Here is a 15438-nt window from a genome sequence, read left to right as displayed (position 1 = left end):
CACTCCAGTTGGTTGCCTCCCAACTCCTGCATCCGGAGTATCTTTATAGCGCAGTGACCTTGGAGCAGCCTGTTAGGACAGACTCCCAGGTATGCCAGAGGGCCACTAGGAGTTCTCGAATTCTCAGAAGGCCCAACACCTTCCACAGGACAAACGGAGAACTCTGTCAACGGCAGGTTCAAACTGCGGTTTATTACAAATACAACCAACAGGGATCAGCACAATGACGGAAGAAATCCGTGGACATCTCAATGGCTACTGGCTTGCAGGCCAGTTTTGTATCCCATTTGCATCAGTGACGTCACAACCTGGGCCCTACTCCAGAAAACCTCCGAGATTGGCCGTCGGGAGCCTAATAACCAATATGGTCGCCATTATGTGTTATTCTACTGGCTCTCCCATGTCAGGTGGCTGGCCTGGTCCATCCCCAAATCACTATCTATATCAATGTTGCACTATGAGGGTCTTACCATTGGTTCTTGCCCGTTGCTACCCACCCCTCGGATACCAAACTGTGATTGGCTAGAGCTGACATACCCAGGCCTGGGATCCACAAAGGTTCTCAGTTCTTGGTGTACCTTTTCAAGGTAATAAGAATGACTGTGTTTGCATTGTAACTTGTGTGTAACACCTTAATCTATGACGGTGCTCGTTCGCTCCGTGCAACCCTTGTCTCACATTGTAGCATCTTTGTTGCAAGCGTCTGTCTGGTAGCGTGAGATCGGCTCTTTTCCTAAATCATAATGCAGCTTCTACAATGTTCGTGCTGTTCTATATTCTCCATAGGTTACTCACACTTGGTTCCGTCAGGTCCCATAGGTGCTCCTGCGGTTCCATAAGGTTATTTGCGTGAAAGCATCAGCAAGCTTGGTTCAAGATCTATTGCTCTTGCGGTTTCTGCGTTGCTGCGTCTAGCTAGTGCCAAAATAATAAAAACCATGACAGTATGTATATCTATCTGTCCTCTATAGCACTGTATGCTTGTGTTCTTTGTGTATTTGAGTGCGTGATTATGTCCCGAAGTGCAGATGGCATGTGCGCTTCATGTCTAACGCTGCTATGTCGTGGTGTCCCTATCGACGTCAGCAACATGACTTCTTGGTACTTTAATCGACACTGTCTATGGAGAGGGCTTTAGTTGCAGCCTGGGGCTCCTTGTCCACTCTGGGGTAGATTTGTACGGCACCTGCCTGTAGGGCTGGCTCAGGGGATATCTCTCAAAATACTTGTCCACCAAAGGAACACTGGGAATTGGTCCAAAATAGTATGGGCGATCGCAGTATCTCCTGGCCTTCTTCTGCGTCATATATCTTATAGGTGGGGGGAAACTTCCCCATCCCTCTTCAAGCCGCTCTGGCTCCCAAAACACCAAGATGAAGTGGGCCTGCCTCCCGGGCCCCATAACAATAGTGAACGTCAAGACATTGCATTGCTAGGAAAGACGCCTGCACCTTTTTCAAGCAGAATAATACTTCACAAGTTGTGTAATGGAAGATGTAGCAAGCATTGGCGTATCGGGCGCCACTGCAGCGCAGAGTGGGCTCCTCGTCCACTCTGCGGTATATTTGTACCGCACCTGGCCTGTAGGGCTGGCTCAGGGGGTATCTCTCAAAATACTTGTCCACCATAGGAACACTGGGAATTGGCCCGAAATAGTTTGCACGATTGCAGTATCTCCTGGCCTTCTTCTGCCTCATATATCTTATATGAGGGGGTAAACTCCCCATCCCTCTTCAAGCCGCTCTGCCTCCCAAAACACCAAGATGAAGTGGGCCTGCCTTCCCGGGCGCCATAACAATAGTGAACGACAAGGTATTGCTAGGGAAGAAGCCTGTACCTTTTCCTAGCAGAATAATGCTTCACACATTGCGTAGTGGAAGATGTAGTAAGCTTTGGCTTAGTGGGGGCCACCGCAGGCCCGTGGTGCAGGGGGCCCCGCTGCCACATGTCATGGGAGGAAGGCCCCCACTGACTTCAAAAAGAAATTAGTTTCATTTTAAAGTCACTCTGCCTTCATAACAAAATTGTTTCCATTACAAAACTGTAATGGAAATAATTTCTTTATGAAGGCAGAGTGACTTCAAAAAAGGTCATTTTTTAAGTCGTAGGGAACCCGACCCACCCCATCCCAACCCATGACATGGATTCCTCCAGATCCTCTCGAATGACGGGAACACTGGTTCCTTGCTGCTGCAGGCCTCATTCTCTGGCTAAAAGGATTAAAAAAGGTAAGAACATGTATTTTGTTTAAATGTGTGCACGTTCATGCAAATGTTTATATGTATATAATGTGATGTGTGTGAATGCATGATGTCAGGTGGCTGCCTGGGTGTGCGTGAGTGCATGGTGAAAGGGTGCACATGTAAATGTACGGGTGGATGGGTGTGTGTGAGTGTACGGTGAATGGTGTGTGTGCTTGTGTTCAATGCCTGGATTATATATTGGTAATCTTCATTACTCCTGACCTACTCTTCCTTGTCCTCATACTTCTGTATGAGGCACTTTTCCTCATACACAAGTACTGCGATGAGGTAGAGGGACATGGAGGTAATGCCTCGTTTAGTTACCTGCAATCTTCATTACTCTTGGTCCCACTCTTCCTCGTCCCAGTATTTATCTACAAAGCAAGGTGTCTCCTATGTGAGCACTGAGACAAGAAAGAGGGACATGGAGGTAATTCTGGACGTGGTAGTCTAGGTCGGCCCAGATTGTGGCACAACCCATGATTTGCCATGATTTGTTGCTGACCTGGGAGGGGGGGTCCCTCAGCCTGGCTCGCAGGGGGCCCCCAAATGTTGTGCTACACCACTGGTAACAAGCAATTGGAGTGCTAATGCATCTGACTTCTAACCACACTCCATGATGCAGCTCTTTGTCCCTGCGTTTGAAACTGCCATTTTCATATGCAGTTATTTATTATGGGGTCTAGTGGTGTTTCCGGGGCTGCAGGTGGACACTGTGTCCTGTGTGAACATGTGGATATTTGTTGGCAGTTCTGTTGCAAGTGTCGCCTCGAGTCGTGACCTTATTGTTAAAGAAGTTCAAGCACGGCTGCATGAAAAGGCCCTCCTCTGCTGGTTAAGTGAGGCGCGCACTGATATTCTATGCGCATTGATTTTGAAATCCCTGAGGTAAGGATCGAGTAACCTCGGGCTGGCCAATCCAAATCATTTGCGCCTCGGGGTTGGGCCCCTTCCTCCAGCAGGAACTGAAGGGATTGGCCCATTTCTCGTATTAAAGTGCTTGTCCACACATGCTGCTCCCGCGCGCCGAGTGTCTGCGCCCCTGAATAATCCATGAAGCAAAGATCCGTGTACCCTTATAAGAAACGCATTTCATCTTTGCGTCCCCTCGGCTGCGCGCTTGCCTCTGGAGGATCACCCTAAGCTGTATTTATGTGGCTCATTCCTGTTATTGATTCGAACACAGTCTATTTTGTCACAGAGGCAAAATTAATTGTTTTCAAATCCACGTAAGTGCTTTTCTAAAAGCCACCTGGGACAGTCCATATTGTAATAACTCTGTAACATTACACGTTATTTTAGTATAACATGCTAACGGCATTCGCAGTATTTCATTGAGTGGGCAGTTTTAATCCCAAACCGCTCAGTGCTAACCTCTTTTCTGGCATCAAACACATTCAATACCACAACAACGCATTTTCTATCTTTTTACATCTTCGATTTGGTTCTTTGCGGTTTATTTTTTATTTTGTTGGAATTGTGATTTCGTACAAGGCTTTTATATGTATATTTTTTTACATAGGCTAGCAAAGCAGCTTTTCGCAGATGCCATTTTGTTTAATGCAGTGGATTGCTGCATGCAGCATGTGTAGTGACTGTGCTGACTAAGCGTGCATTTCGCAGATGTGCTGCCAGTGTGCAGAATATGTTTTCCAAGGTGACTTGAAATATGCCTAATAATCATCACTAGTAAGTGACAGTTTTGTGGAGATCTTTCTCTGACGAGCAGGGCCTGACAATTCAGAAACAGCTCTGCCTATGCGGAAGGCTTGGTGGGGGTGCTGGCTAGATCTCCCCTTCACTCGAGGGTGCAGCAAAGTTAAACCATCACGGGTAAGGCCTTAATGTCGCTTGTGTGAGCACTTTACTTCACTTCTTTGCCACTTAATGAGCCCAATTTGTAAGCCCTTTAAACGTAGCATAAGGCAACCATTTTTCACCACACTCTAATAATTGTGGTAATGTACCTCTCGCAAACTTCATTCCTTTAGGTTTGTGACATTAAGTTATGTTTATTCGCATGAGCCTGGACTAGAACGAACCTCTGTCTTGAGCCAAAACATGCTAGTCTCTTTCTTCACCTCATGCAGCTAAATCCCTGAATGCCAAATTGCTGTGCTTTTTTGGTGTTTGTATTTCCCTCTTGACTCTTCGGTGGGACTGTTAATCCGAGGTTATGAATTTGCTTCTGTTTTTTGCACATGCCAGATTTGGCCCATCACAGCCACCTTCTGCCATGCTAAGGGACAAAGTTAAAAGCTTTTTTTTTTTACTGCCCCAGGCGCCTCGCTGGACATAAGTAGCAATCCATTACACAGAGGTCACTCTATCCAATATGCAGCGAACCATGGATGAATAAGCATGGATTTGAGAAAGCTGCCCCTGTGTTTTGGTTGTTTGCCATCAAACCGATTACTAGTTTCCATCTGTGACTTTATTGTTTTGGGTAGCAAAAAAGTAGTCCTGCCCGTGAGACATCTCTTGAAGCACTATGCCATGAACATTTCTGTTCCTGCAAGTTTGCATAATCCAGCAGATCTTGGTGAATTTGCTCATTTGTGGAATTGGCAGACTGGAAGAACCATCGGGAGCCTAGTTTGTGTGTTTTTGGCTTTGTTCGATATGGGAACTTTAGCAACGTCCTGAACTCCTGGGATAATGGGGGTGGAATTGTTTTTGTTCACTTGTGCGGTGTCTGTAAATTGTTTGCAGTATAAGGTTTCCATGTTCGTGTAATAGGCAGTTCAGTTGCATTTTTAGGTTTTTACACCTAGTGTAGGCACAAACGAATCTTTTAAGTGTGAAATGGGGTGGGATAGATATATGAATGGATACTAATACACCAGTACTTTGGCCATGTCCCAACCCCCTCCACAGGCATTAGTGATCACAAGACATCTGCTGCATCTACCATTGGCTCTTTTAATGTTCTTAGTAAGATTTTTCAAATGCAAGTGCTGACCAATGCTCTGAGGCAGTCATTCACAATCTTTTCTGACTGCCTATTGATATTTAAAATGCTTTGTCAAGCTCATCGTCTACAGAAGTTGGACAATTTTACTTTGTGATACGAAGGCTCTGGGAAGTAGTACGTATGAACTTTACTGCTTGTCTATAGTTGACCTAATTGCTTAATGTTCTTTACATTTTTACGTAATATTCTGGTGTTTACTGAAAACGAAGCATGCATTCTGAGATTGATTAAAACATTAGTCTATTCATTTGTTTTTCCGTTTTGCAAACCGGCATCTTTCATTTCAATCTTTCTTGAGTTGGTATTATGGAAGTTCCATTGGTAAATTTATTGCATCAATTATGTTTTCATTGTTTACTTGCTGGAGACTTTTGTATTTCACTAAAAACTTAAGTTGACCGGACTATGTTGTTGCCACTACCCTTCAAACAGCACATATGCAGTTTATGGACAATAGCTTCTGGCCTTTTGGAAATAATGTTTATGGGCCATTTCTAGTCTTTCTTTTACTTCAGCATTTAATTCAAAGTAAAATTCCTTGAAAGCAGTTTGGGACATTTCAATGGTTATTTGTGTTCCCCATGCCCAGTAGATACATTCATGTGGACTCCGATGTCATGAGCTGTGCATACTGTGGAGTTATAGTTGCTTTGTAACCATAATCGACAGATTTCTGTAGTTTCTACTTTTTCCACTGCAACCATAACATTCCTTCAGTTAAGTGAATTTCTAAGGCCAACCATAACTTTACATAACAGTTTCAGTAATGTTTTGTTTGTCTGTGATGATTGACCATAACAGGCCAATAGTGGACTTTGTGCTGGGGGCATGGTCTTTAGCTATGCCTCATGTAAAGTTCCCACTCAGCATTGCTTTTTGCCTGGTACCCGGCCTTGTCCCGGCCAGCAATATGCCTCAATGGGCACACTAAGTGCCAGTAATGCTGCCTTGTTGGTATCATAAGAAAAGATCGAATCCGATTACTGCAAGGTCGTTTTCACCAACCCGTTTTCTGCGCATTCCATTGCTCTATAGAGGGGAGGTGGGTCAGGGTATTTAATAACATGGGGATGCACCCCCGCATTCATTTGTGGTGAAATGCGCACAAACGGGTCAGTGAATTTGGATTAGCCGTAAAGGATGCAGTGTTTTCACATATATCGACCTTGGTTAAATACTTTGCTTATTCTGATTCATGGACCACAATCCGGTCTACAGATCCAGAGTTGAGGTTGTGGATCATTTCACCAAACATACTTTTTTCCCCATTGAAATCTGACAGATCCTACCCAGCTTTTACCACCTTTAACCCTGCAAAGCTTTGGGTCGCTACATGCCACTTTTCAGTTGTTTCTCAGCTGCCTGGCTCTGTAGACCCACGGCTGAAGGCCACCAGTGTGGCAACAGTTTCAAAACACTTGGTTCATCCTGCTCCAATCAGAATTTCTCTCTTGCTGGTACCTTATAAAATACCTTTCTGCTGCAGTCCAGGTCTGATGATGATTCATTTTCTTTGATATTCAGGGTTCCAATTTGTTTTGCAAGCTTAAAATAGTTCTTAATCCATTTAAAATCATATTTCCACTTTTTCTGGTATTCTATAAAAATCTCTGAAGACTAAGTAAAAATCGTAAGTGGGAGCATACACTAACTAGTGCCTCGTGTAAGTTTGTTTTAAATCCAGCCAGCCATTTACTTTCTGCATCACCAAACTCTCAAAATATTATGACTTAGGCTATATGTGTATATAATCTATTTAATGTTTAGCCAAAAGGGGTCAAAACGCTGTAAGCAGACGTGTTTTGCCCATGGTGAGTTCAACCCTAACCAGAGTCTCTATCACTATTGTTCATGTATACAAATCAAAATGTTATTTAGTAGAAGCTGACATGGAGCCACTTGAGATCAACCACTCTTGCTTCACAGGTCCGTTCTGTCACAAGTTTTCACTTGAAATCATTGATCTTGTGGAATGTCCACATGGATCCAGTTGTTGATGGATAGGTATTTGTGCATCTCCTGAACTGCTATGGAAAAACTTGTTTTTGCTTTGTTTGTCCTTCTATCTGCCCATAGATGTGCAAATAGTGTCCTGAGAGCTCCCCTTTTTGTTCTCCCTCCTTTGTGCCTTTTACTTGCACCTTCAATCCTTCTCTTTCCCTTGCTCCTTGTATAAAGGCAACCTGCTCCTATGCTGGGGATACTAATCCCTGACACTGTAAACCTCAAGATATGTAAAACGATAATTGTAAGCTCGTGACACACACACAATTTTGTTGACTGGTCAGTGGGCAATAAGTATTTGTATTCTGCTGGCATACTAATATAAAATATATTGGTTTTCTGCATAAAGAACATAACATTTAAAAACAGAGTTTTGTCATAGGTTATAGTCTGGATATTATCTTGCAAAAATGAGTAGACTTGGGGAAAAGGGCACTCATATGATTGGAAACTTCCTCTGGCTTCCTGTACAGCTCCACATGTATCTATCTGGTTGGAAGTTTTATTTGGGTATAATTTGAGGTTGCACATGGAATATAATGGCAGATGCGCACATGTGACTTTATACCTTACCATATGGTGCAAATCGCCCTCATTACAAGTTTGCCGGTCTTGGGGGAGGGGGGAAGGTCTGGTATTTTCATATACCAACACTTTTTCCGACCAAGAGCTGGAGGTAAATAGGGCCCCCACTGGCAAAAAACAGCCACTAATGCCGGCAATCCCCATGTGCCACCTGAAATTCCGTAATATCAGGCAGCGAGAACGGTATTACCGTTTGCCGGTATCACACCGGAATGACCGGCAAATGTGTAATGAACTCCTAATGACTGGTATAGGTCGATTATTATTGTATCAATTGAGGCTGAAATTGACATATGACGGGTAAAGCCTATTGTCTTTGCCAATACTTGTTAACCTTTTAAGATGGACCGAACAGAGGGGATCTTTGGCTTAAAAAAGCTCTTCTATAGATAGATATTTTATGTTTTAGTATTACCGTGGAGGCAATGTTTTTATTTTTTTTGTGATGACTTTTTTGACTGCTGCCAGTGTGAAGTGTTGGGGAGCCAACAAGCAGCCACCATTATGATCAGTGTGTTTGCATTGTTTCTATTCCTATGTAGGCCTCCCTTGTGCTCTGCAGTGCAATTCTGTAGATTTTAGGAATCGTCCCTTGAATCTCAGTGAGTTTAGTGCCTGTTTGTTGGGGCATTGTTGCATCTGGAAGTATCCATCAGTGCATGATGTTCAGACTGAATTCCTCATTGGCGTGATCCACATCAAGTCTTAGGCCATGACTGATGTCAGTCTAATGGAAAACCACAGAAAAGGGCACATATCTGACCCCTCTGTTGCTTTTTGCTAATGTTCCCAAGTAAATTTGCCCCACACCCACAAAAACCTTATTAACAATTTATGGTAGTAGCATTTATAGTAAGAAGCAACTCCCACTGAATTTTGAGTTTATTGATACATGCTGCATCACTCCAATTGCATCACTTCATCAAAACCCTTATGACAGTTGAAATGGTGTAGCACACGTAACACTGTGGCAATCCCAGGCAGGGATATCGCATGATATCTTGCCATGATGACTGATAATTCTAATTTCTTTTCTTTCTTAAAATCCTCTTTATTGAAAAATAGAGGCAGATGTTTCCTATTGTGGTAAGCGAACACACGCACATGCACACGCGCACACACCCTACACCCCTTAAACTAGCAAAATAGAAAGCGTTTGTACTTTTCAGTGTTTGGGATTCCTCCCTTAACCCCCTCATCAGACACTGTCAGGATCTCTCCCTGATAGTGTACCAGCCAGTGGGTACACTAGGAGTTCTGGCCCTTTTGATTCACCCCCACCCCCACCACCACTGAAATAGTCTCTAAGTTTCATTTGCAATGCCCTTGAGCATTCAGATCTGTATTACAAGACCTCCTATATCATACTTGTAGGTATGCTAGTAGAATATGCTTTCAACTCTGTGCAAGCAACATTTATTGTTTATCCGTGTTGCTGTTTAGAGACCATATGTCCAAATTAGACAGGAGTCCAATATGTGGCATGAATGTGAAGTAGGAATGTCTTCCTTCGATAATGTGTGTCGTTCAATCCTTATGCGATCGATCAGTAAGGAAAAAATGTGCATTCAACAATGTTAAGCTAGGAGACCTCTGAGGATACAAACGTGTCCAGTCTTATTACACGCTACTGCAAAAATGATCACATGCTCCCCACAGTGGGCACTCTTGACTAGCTCCCACGTTCTCTTTAAAAGGCAGCTGGTTTGTATTCAAGGACATACGTTCAAAAAGTTCTCTCACCTATCTGCCAAAATCACCATTTGAAAAGACTCCGCCACACTGTCAAGCGTTGGTCTTACCTACGCACAAGAGAGGATCTGTACACCTGAAGGTATACACCAAAGTACTACAAGGTTGTAGCCCTCTTCCCTTGAAACACACCATCCTGAACACAAAAGCACACCAACACACTTTTTCAAAGCAAACCCTGATTAGGCTTTGCATGACCTACTTGGGACTAAAGCATTTTGGCATTTTAATAATGTGCAATCACTATCCTTTACGCACAATCCCTCTATGTTTTATATATCCCTCCGCATATCCCCACATTCCCTGTCACCCCAATTCCAGGTTCAGTGCTATGATGGTTAGCACTTCAGAAATTCCACTGGTAAAATAAAATACACATTTAATATGTATTGCTGGCAAAATGACATTTAATATCTATATGCAGATCGACTGAAATTGATCAGAACTGATTTGACCATACACATGACTTCTTAGAAAATAGAATTGAAAGTGCTTTTAATAGATTAATGGCCAAAAGGCAGGGCCTATAGAGAGGGCCGGGTAGGGGAGGGACCTCCTTTCAGATAAAGGGGACCAACTGATGAATCCTGTCAATCCTCCCCGCAACCTCAGCCATTGATGCACTGTGTGGGATCTACTCTCCCGTTTCTGCCTACAACATGGCCAGGTGCCTCCACAGTGCTTTGTCTCCTAGCAGCAGCCCCTGCTCATCCACAGGATTCTCAGTCCTCTCTTAATTGATTAATTGCTGTAATCCTGCAGCATACCTCACCATTTCTCCCACCAGACCTCTTCCCCTGTGCTTTGACACCACTGACTGGCCTTGATGAGCTCTACACTCAAAAGAAAAAAAAATAATTTGAACCATTCAGATGACTATTGTAACAATATATCTAGAGACTACCCTTAACATGGGGAGTTAACCCCCCCCAATTAAAGCATCCCACAATGTATAATTTGTCTGATTTCAGTCTGGCCTTGTCTATGATTCATATAGATCCGCCTAGATACCCCCTCTTGTGCCACCAATAAGACAAGAACCAGGTCGGGGTACAGTAAAAAGATATATTAAATATGTCCAATTAATATTTGCACCAAAATATTACACACACACCAGCTTCTCTGTGGTACAAAAAAAAGCTTCAATAATAAAACTCAATTTTTAGGATTTCACTTTTGAGTTTCGTGTACATGGAACATAGGCCAAATAAAAAGTTCAACCCTCCCATCACACAAAACCCCCTGAATATCAAAATTAAACAATCTCTTGAAACATCACAAGATCATGAGCATTAGCATTCCTTGAAAAATTTTAGATTTAAACTAACTGAAACCTTTTTCTATTTTCAAAAGCAATTTCACACATGCAGCAATTTGTATACACTTTCCCTGCACACTTGAATTTGTTAGCCATTTTGAAAGCACAACAGAGTTTTGATAATATTTTGGATTGATAGAACCCTTCTTCCTTCACCCTAAAGCAATACAACACCTCTCTTCTATTAGGGTACCTTTCTCACTCTCCGGAGAGAGTGTGCATTTTTCAATTACGAACTACACTTGGTTTCATTTAGCAAAGCACTGCTCTACCCAGCACCTAAAACCAAGGCATTCAGTTGCATTCAGCATCCTTCTGCTTAAAGGCTTGGTCTGAGGAATTGTAACAGGAATTCTGGGGTTCACAAGGAAAATAGATGTACCAGATTACATTAACAGACTATAGTTTTTGTTCACACTGGTTGTGAGTTTTGTTAATTCTGAATGTTATTTAGTGTTATTTAGCTAAAGTGAAAGTAATTGAATTATTTATCAAAAGATACTAAGGGTCTACTTCCACGCTCCTCACCCAACAACTAAGGAGAAGGTATTAAATCATACAAATCCCCATACTTGGTTCTGTTGGACAAACAACCTACATTGGATGTCTGGGTTCGGTGCTCAGGGGAGACATCAGTGTTTCAGGACCCTCTCTTGGGGAAGCACATGATCTGGTCAAGCACTTCAGTCATGGATAGATAGCCACCAGCATTCATCCTCTCTTGTGTTCACCTTGTAAATATCCCAGTCTCTTTAGTCTTTCCCAATTGTCAATGTTAAGTCTGCAGCATTTTATTAATAGTTGCACACAATGATTTTTAGGCAGCTCTCTGGCAAGGTTAAATTCTATAACTCTCTTTCATTATTCACCTAGATGATAAGAGGAAACAATCCCCTCTCTGGCTTGTGCGTCCACTTTTGAACATCAAACCCACACCTCTGAAGATTAAAATTAGGAGGTGCTAGCTTATTGGCCCTGAATATTAATTGTACCCCTACAGTTCTCTCCATCCCCCAAGGCCCAGCCCCTCTCTGTGGATAGGTCCCTGGAGTTATGTACTTGAAATGATAGGAGGGATGAATCCTCCCACTGGAATTTTCATTTTATACTTCAATTTAATTTTTCACCTAAAAAGTGAACACATGGCAACTTTCTTCATTTTACACATAAACCTAACAAAATATATATTTTTGATTTCCTCTAATAATGCTACTCGTAATGAACTAACTCTCATCTTGGCCGGAGGTTGCAGGTTCAAACAGCAATATTTTGCAGTTTAGTTTACACCCGGAAATCTACTTTATTTAGTTATCACCTTCCCGAATCTCTGCTTTGTGACATTATCTGCAGAGTCAAAAACACATTTTAAGTTGTAATTCTTGTCCCCATGGTTGAATTCTGATTACAGCAGTAGGTAGGCCTGTTCACCAGCATTTTAGTGATACTTTAACCATTACGGCGCAACGTATGATTCTTGAGAAAGTTAATAACTATGATAGTCCATTTAAACTAATGGGAATCTTCAAACATACGTGCAGATCCTGAATTTCATTTCAGTTACGTTTTCTTTCTCCCTGCTCCAGTCTCTGCTGCTCCGTTGTTGATTTTAGCCTGCAATTACCCCATCATCCTTTCTTCTCTCAGGGCAAATGGGCATCCTATTGCTTATCTCAGATAACACGCCACAATAAAATTCCTTCCTGGTCAGTGCTTGAGTGTTCTGAATAGAAAATGAGCCCTTCTCAGGAAATAGAAACTTAAAGTCATGCCTCTAGAAACAGACACTTATATTTGTGAAGGCAACATTTCCTTGGGACATGAGGCCTTCTGTTTTTTTAAAATACAATTGCATCTTGCCAACACTTGTTCATTTTGACATGGGACATTTTAACTCCATGTGTTATTTCTGCTGCAAAATGCACCCACTTCCATGATCGCAGTTTCTGTGTTTGCAAATGCCATGCTTTCCATGTAGAATAGGCCTTTAATTGTTCTTGGCTTTGTCGATCACATGCAAGGCCCAATCAGTAAGTAGATTTCTCTTCATTTGAAACAGCATTAGGATATGTAGCAGATGTAAGTGAAATACTGCCTTTCCAGCTTGGCATTTATCTCGTCATGTTTTCAATGCCCTGCATTTATTTATGCCCAATGTGGATAAATGCGGTTTCCTTCATTTTGGGTGAAATAGCCCACGCTATTGTGTGAAATAGGTGCTAGTTAAATCGTTCTAGGCAATGGTAATGTTTCCTAAACTGCCAAGAATCCCCATACCTATCAGTGGGTGTCATGGGCTACATGCCAAAATGAGCCTGAATAGCACCTGCACAAATCAGTTGTCTCCAACCTTCAAATATGCTCTTGCAACCTAAACCGAGGCTAATGCATGCACTATTACACCATTTCTACCTGAACGGACCCTCCTATGCTCCATGAGGCCCTTCTCTTACGCTCCATGAGGCCCTTCTCCTACCTTGCACCGCCTGCATCTCAACCTGCTGATTGGTGCCTTTGGTTTGAGACCCCAGAGTGGTGAACCTGCAAAAGTTTGTGGCTGCATGTATACATCCCGCATCTCGCACGATGATCATACAAGAAATTATGCTTTTGAAGGCTTCTCCCCCTTTTTTGTTTTTCTTTTTTTTTTAACTGTTGCATAGCTGCAACACACACTTCGACCGGTTTCAATCATTAATGGGTTTCAGTGCACTATTTCATGGGGTAAGTTCAAATCTTATCCACAGGGATTCCCCAATTGTACCAGCACATAAAACCAAGAGATTCATGACTGTAATCTTCCCTCCTGCATAACTCTATGTATTATCATTTTGATAATATTTCTCATTATTTTTCACAATTCTGAAAGTGGTGACCATTAATTGAGTTAGGGTATTTCATGGTGAATTTCTTAATTCATCTGTTTTTTGTACATATTTGTAGTAATATGCCTTTGGTGTAATTTGGAATAAATGAGGTATGACATTAATCATCTGCCAAATTCATGACCCTCAATGAAATGACTGATCCTTAAGATGTTTGAAATGTGTACTTAGTGGCAAAATATGCTTTGTGTAATATTTCTCCCAATAATTGCCCCTTTGTGTTCCGCTAACCCTGAAAGCAAGTCACTGATCTGGCAAGCAAGTCACTGAGTAAGGCGGTCTGATTTGGACTGCAACCTTTCAGGCCAAATGGAAGTCTCCTTTGCAATTTCTATCAATATTCTTTATAACTGATTAAATGTATTCCGCTAAACCTGCACATACAACGTTTGAATAATCAAACTTGAAACTTGTCAGGGTTTCATATGCTGCATCCTCAACCTCTTTGGGGATGAGTAGCACAACACATTAGAGTACTAAAACCATTCTACCGTCCTCCTTCTTAAAAATTCACTTATCCCGCAAACTCTTCAATTCCTCTACTGTATCTGCTTTACTACTATTGTCGTACTACCTTTATCAAACAGTCACTGGTGTTGTATGCATATGCTTTTACATTTGATGTACTCCTTTTTGTTCTGCCACGTCACTTCTATTATGTTTGTAACTACTGTGATTCTAAGCTGTTGTGTAATGCACCCAGATATCCCAGGGTGTGGTGTGCTTTATAAATCAATAAAACAAACCAACAAACATTGAACAATGTTCAGCCACACATGGTAAAGCTTTGAGGGGTAATTCATGGATTATTTGCGCCAAAACAAACGGGATTTGTGCGCCATTCTGCCCGTGAATCCCTGTTTAACAAATGGGGATTTGCGGGCAGAATGGCGCACAAATCCCATTTTCTTTCGCCGCAAATAATCCATGAATGAGTGTGTCTGTCTCTGACGTGAAAGCAGCCTGCATATTGCTAGTTTGAATTCCGAAGCCTATCCTCCTTACGAAGTTAAGAAATCCAGTACCATATAAAATGGGGAAATAACCCCTGCTATTACAGTACGTAGAAGCTGGAAGAGTCCACTGTGAAGCACTACGATGACATATTAAATATATTGAAAGGAGTAGCTGACCAGTAACTGCTTTTATGCACCAATTGGCGTCATGGAGTATTGATTGTTTCTGCTGTATCGGGAGGCGGGCGTATGCCAAAAGAATTGTATGAGTCTGTTGGATAGTTGGGCAGTTTTCTGTTTAAATAAAAAAACTTAATTTGTTAGGAGAGTAACAGCTCGCACTGATTATCATTTTTTCATACCCGTAATCCTGTATATGAATGTCCTGATGGGGTATAATTATTGGTTTACTATTCTTTTTTTTTTCTGAAGGCCTTTCTATATTTTAGCACATAGTTTCTAGAATCTTGACAACCGCCAGTCAAACGTATAAATTTAGTGATATGAAAGGGCAATTTCCAAGCAGTGTGAATGGTCTTCTAGCAAAATCACGTTTTTAAAAATGTGTATTTGTTTTTGGTCCAATAGTACATACATTTTCTAAAAAATGTTAAATTTTTTTTTAAGCAGCACGATTGGGAGAGATTAAACACAGCACACATTTTTCAAGCCTAAATCTGAAACAAAAACAGCGTTTTTAAAATGCTGCACCATCTTTCTACAC

At 41.9% G+C, this 15438-nt stretch overlaps 1 protein-coding gene across 2 annotated transcripts in view; it reads left to right on the top strand.

The window, feature by feature from the left end:
* Window positions 1-15438, top strand: part of FGF9 (fibroblast growth factor 9) — a 106210-nt gene that overhangs the window by 58406 nt on the left and 32366 nt on the right. The window lies entirely within an intron of this gene.

This window comes from Ambystoma mexicanum, chromosome 7q, assembly GCF_040938575.1.
Source record: "Ambystoma mexicanum isolate Mex_15411 chromosome 7q, UKY_AmexF1_1, whole genome shotgun sequence".
Lineage (NCBI taxonomy): Eukaryota > Metazoa > Chordata > Amphibia > Caudata > Ambystomatidae > Ambystoma > Ambystoma mexicanum.
Note: the sequence above shows the minus strand (reverse complement) of the source record. Positions and strands in the feature narration are given on the sequence as shown.